Raw genomic sequence first — 5,848 nt, forward strand, 5'->3', positions numbered from 1 at the left:
CCTCAGTACGAGTTTATACTTTCATTACTACCTTTTACAAGTTTACATACTCTTCATGAACAAGAGTAAACTAAGTCAGGTTTTGATTTGCCCGGGAGTTGGAATTGTTCTGACCCAATTGTTCTGATCTTTCCATGAGGTGGTGCCTGAGTTTCTTCAGTAGAAGTTTCTATAAAAGATTTGGAATTAGAATTTTTTGGCTCACTTCACTGACTTTATTTTTCCCCAGCAAGAGAAATATAAAAGCGTGACAGGCCACCCCAGCAATGTGAAAACAGGCTGGACGGTTTGCAGTTTCAGTTGTGAAGTTACAAAAATCAATTTGATTAGAATAGCATGAAATCTATAAAATAAAAAGCTAAAACATTTATAGGAACAGTCTAATATGAAACATTTTTAAACAATGTGTTTTATTTACTTTTTATCCATTTCCTTTCTCATATTCTTTTGAACTTTTTTGAATCTTCTCATATGTTTCCTAATTACATTTGCCTTTATGATTCCTGTTTCAATATTTTTCCCCTTCTACTAAGAGTCTTTTAACATGAAACATAAAAACACCATACCCGGCCTTTTTGGGAGAATATTTGGAAAAACAGTCAATATGATTCAGAAATCACAAGTGCCCACAAAACAGTGGAAAATGAAGCTAATGCGTAGATAAAATAAGTGAGTTTATTTAAGATTTTCTCCTTTCTGTGACTGGCAGCTCCAGAAACCTGAAAGAGGCTGTTAATACCTTCTCTTTATTTGAAGATTCTCATTCCTACTATTTAATCTCTTTAAAAAGCTACTGACTCAAACTGACAGGAAATACAAATTACTCTGTTTGGACCTGATCCTCCAGGCCCCAGAATTATTAACTGGGGTTAGCAGTCATTGGGCACATAAAGGACTGGCAGGACTGGTCCCTCCATGGAAAACAAAAATTGAATAAATGTTTCTTTTTCCTCCCTGTTTCCCCTGGAGGGTGAGTATGCTTTAGCATAACAAACATTTCTCTTGGTAACAGATAGAATGTGTTCCAGTCTGAATATTTTTCAGAAATCTTGAGAAAAATTACTAGCTGGCGAGGATGAGCTGACCCCTTCTTGCGTCTAGTGACCCGGAGCTCCTAGGAGTTTCTGCCATAAGATGTGACAGAAAACTGCTAATAATGGTAGCCCATTATTACTACTAGCCAAGATTTCCAAAAGTGACTGGTGATTTTGGTGCCTACCCTGAAAACCCTTCGAGGGGGCAGATTCTCAGGGAGCTGGCACTCCGTGTTTTCTGAGAGTCAGGCCCTTCTAAGGGCTCTGAAGCAGAACACTGAAAATCACCAGTCACTTATATCTTGGCTTTTATTTAGCCCACCTGCCTCTCTTGCTAGGGTAGAATTCAGCTCTGATGGCATGCCCGTGCAGGAATGGATATCTCGGGGACTGGGGTTTGTCCATTTGGGATCTTGAAGGATCCCAAAGCACTGACAGACTGTGCATTTGTACGTGCAGCCATTCCTTCCCCCACCACTAACACATAGCACGCTGCACCATGGGGCAGAAGAGAAATTTTGTCTGCCTGTGGCACCTTGTCATTACCAAGACCATAAGCTCTTTGGGGCAGGAACTGTCTCTTTACGTCAGGTCTGTACAGTGTCTGGTGCAAAGGGGCCCTGACTGGGATCTGGGGACATGGCTGTTTTACACAGTAATGATCCTGTGGCTATTATCTATTTTCCAAGAAAAATGCAATCTGCTCCTGTTTACTGACAAGTTTAAAATAATCCCCACCTCTTCTTGTAGCCAGTTCTAATGGTGTATTCATGATTTCACAGTGCTTCTCATGAACAAGATCTCATCCAATTTAGAGACAAACTAAAAATTGAACGGGTTTTATTGAAATATCTGGGAAAGGCAGAAGGGGCAAGAATATCTCCTGTCACTGTTTATATTCTCCCGCTTCCCTCTGAGAGGGGGCCGGGATGGACAAAAATCAAGGATTTTTTTTAATTAAAAACATTAGATTTTATATTTTAAATTGTTTTTCTATTTAAATGATGTTTTCCTTGTTAAAAAATAAAACTGTTTAATATTAAATTTGAAAGAATGACAATAAATATAAGGCCTAAACTTACAATAATCTATTAAAATAATATAAATTATTTTTTAAAAACAATATCCAAGCAGTACATGTTTGCTGCCCAAGTTTGAGAGAAACTCAGACCACTGAACTGCTGGAAATCCTTGAGCAGGCATCTGGAACCAGAGTTTATTCAAGAGTTAACCCAGCTTTCGACAGCAGTAGCTCAGAGATAATATTTTCATTTCAGTTTATTCAAGTAGTTCAGTTCAATGACTAGTTCATTCAGAGTTGAGAAAACAACAGGAATTTGAAAAAGCAGGAAAGTGTGTTTTCCTCTTCAATCTATGAATAAAAATGAGGTGTGAGGATGAGATCTATTGTTTCTAAAAATGTGAAGGACACAGTGACCAGAAACAATCACTATAAATTCTCTAACTATATTTACATAGTTTACATTTACTTCCTTTGTTAATAAGCTGGTTAATTTTAAATGCAAAATATATTTTGATAAAATTTCTTTTTTCCCTTATGTATCCAGCACATATAAGGAAGTTTTAAATTTAATTAAAAAGCACAAAACCAGCACTCTAAAATTGTTTATTGGTTAAATAAATTTCCATCTAAATGTAGCTTGACACAAACAATGAGTCAATTTAATCATCTTCTAGTAAATAAGAAAAGCATTATTCACCATTTTCCAACATACTAAAAATGTAAAAATTAAGAATCTGAATAAATGTAAGTTATGGTACATAACTGCTTAAATAAATATGCACTGGTATACAGTGGAAAGGCTGTATCTAGTTGCTAAATAACCTGTTTTAATGGTTACCAAGCAATGAGAATCCACCTTTCTTTAGGAAAATAACTAAAATGTACAAATGCAAAAGAATATTAAAATCTATCATTTAAATCAAGGTTTCCTGTTGCTGATTTAAATCACGATTAAAATTGGTGATTTAAATCACCTTCAGTCCACCCTGGAGGGATTCAGTGCATTGCTACACATGTTGCAGCTTCTCTTGGTCTGACATTCCTAACTGACTGCCCATTCCGTCTCTATGAGGACATGGTACACAGTGACAGGAGTGATCATTTACTCTTCTGTCACATCTTTCATCCCACAGAACATCGAAGTCCTTTTTGCCCTGAAGTGATGTTTTCTCTCTACAGTTTGTAGCTGCCTCTGACATTGACTCACATGCAAATAAATAAATCCATGGGATTTCTAATGTCCTCCTCACACAACAGACTGATTATGAGGTTTCACCTGAAAGACCTCCACATAGCAGCCGACATGGAGCTCTGGGTGAGAACCAGGGCTGAGCTGACGCCGCTGATATTGGAACCAATGATTCCCGGAGTTATCACATTACTGATGCTTAGAGCATCACATGACCACAGCAATAGTGTCATTCCCTGCTGCTCACAGGGGCAGATGATTGCGCTTTGATATCCTCTAAGAATGTTGTGTTGTTCTCTGTCCTGTGATGCCTTGTAGCTAACTTGCCATGCAATGCTGTCCAGCCTTCAGCTCCCGTTTTTTGTTTGTTTTTTGGTAGGGGCCAAGTGTTAAAGTTAGAGGGAACAAGGGGAAGTGCATCTCACCTGCCTCTACTCAGAGTACAGGGAGATTTCCCCAGGCCCACCCCAGACCCCCAACAGGAAGGAGCAGCTCCCCCTCCTCATTAGCTGGTGCAGTGACAGTTCCCCTTCTTGTTTCAGTCTACCTCAGCCCCTGGTAAAAGCCGAAGATTCATGTCCTGATTGGCCTGTGAGCGCTGGCCTGGGGCTGTATCCATGGAGTCCTCTTCGAGAAGTGAGGACGTTTGCTATTTGTAATACTTTCTTTAGTCCAAGGCCCTCAGAGTAGCTTCATGCTGTGTTCTCTTCCTTCTACTTCTCTAGTTTGAATGGTCCATGAAGACACAACTTCTAATTCCTTCCCACCCGCTGTCATCATTTCGTCTTTCCCCATACCGCTTCCAACTCCTCTTCGCCCCAAGCCCTTTATCAGCAGTGCTCAACTGCTGTCAAGGAGTTTCAGGGCCCCCAGAAATAATTCTGGTGTGAGTGTATACAATTGGATTGCCATGGCTGCATCCTGGGGTCACATCAACATGGTGGCATAATAATGTCACCATATTCAGTGCATTCGCTGTCGTAAAGCAGCGAGAGGAGCGCTCGCTCTCTCTCTGGTTATTTTGGGTTCTGCCGCTCCACATGAATCCAGAGGGGGGCGGGACTGGTGGCTACTTTTTTGTTCCTCTGGATGTCGGGTGCTGGCAGTTTCCGTACCACTAGTACATATACTTAGTACTCACATGTACCAGGCGGTGGATCTAGCCCTCCTGTGATTGGTGCTCATATCACTCTGAGCCCTGATGGCACCAAATAGCTACACAAAGCCAGTTGCCCCTGCTTTACATTGTCCAACACACGGCTATCCCAAGCAGCCTTCTCCAGTACCTGATTCATTGTGTGTCAGTGACCCTTGATTTAGGAATTGCTTCCTGCCTGTTCTGAACTTCAACTAACCCTAAGAAGTCCCTATTGTCTGATCTCAAGCTATTGTAAAGCACAGACAGCAGGCTTGCTGTCCTCCACGTTTCCCTTTAGACGTGTGAATACCAGTGTCCCAACTGCCTGGTGTCCTGCTGTTCATTATAGTCACATCTCAGCAGTTTGTTTCCAGGTCTGGTATTCTTCATCATCTCATGTAACTAGCATAGCACCTACTCCTACTCAAAGCCTCTTCCTGCTCCTGGTGGCCTGTGCAACTTTTTCTGCTGGTCCTTCAGAGATGCCTTGCACATGACAATGCACTCTCATTCCAGGAGCGCGGAATGCCACCAGTGAGTAAAATTACCACAATCTCCCAGTCTCTTAGGCCCCGATTCAGCAAAGCACTTTAGCATGTGCCTAATTCCTTTTGCCTTCAACAGGATTAATCATGAGCTCAAGTAAAGCATGTGCTTAGGTATATTGCTGGAATAGGGACTTAATTATCTTTACCCTAACAATTATTTTTCCATTCTTTGCCCAGCATTGAAGTTAACTATTGTTTCCCTTTCATTTTCTCTTTTATACATTTCAATTGGTGTTTGCTTTAAGAATCCAGCATTCTTCTCCCTATTTCCCATCTTACCCTTGGCCTCAGTTCTTTGCAGACACATAGTGGCTGGTGTTCAATCTTTTCTCTAACATTTGTTATTTATTCAGGCAAGACTTCAAATTTGTCTCATTTCATTATTCTCAGTTTCGGAGTGGTTTTCTCCATAGCACTGAATATATTTTTCCACTTAATTAGTGATTAATTATTCAGCTTCTGTTCTTCAGAAGCTCTGCGTCATAGTATGTCCATTTGCTATTCTTCTTTTCTTTGCAAAGCTTTCAGTTTCAGGAATGTTGGATTTTTAACGTCATGTTGCACTATCCCACATATTGGCCCAATTCAGTAGAGCATCAAAAAAACTCAAGCGCATCCTTAAAGTTTTCTGAATCGAGGCCTTCGTCTATCCAGCCAAGACATGTCCGTAGGGATTTAAAGTGAAATTTTGATTAAGAAGCCTATGTCACTTTTCATAAAACAAACAATCAGAACATTCTACTGTCCTCGTTTTAAATATGGGTAAAATTTTCCACAATGCTCTGCACACATTCCGAAGAGACTGAGGTATGCAGGAGCCCAAGTCCCACTGAAGTCAAGGGGGTTTCCTAAGTGCCTAAGTCTCTTTTGAAAATGGGACTTAGGCGTCTAAGATTCAAGTGCTTTTGAAAACAT

The sequence above is a fragment of the Lepidochelys kempii genome, chromosome 16, assembly GCF_965140285.1.
Source record: "Lepidochelys kempii isolate rLepKem1 chromosome 16, rLepKem1.hap1, whole genome shotgun sequence".
Lineage (NCBI taxonomy): Eukaryota > Metazoa > Chordata > Testudines > Cheloniidae > Lepidochelys > Lepidochelys kempii.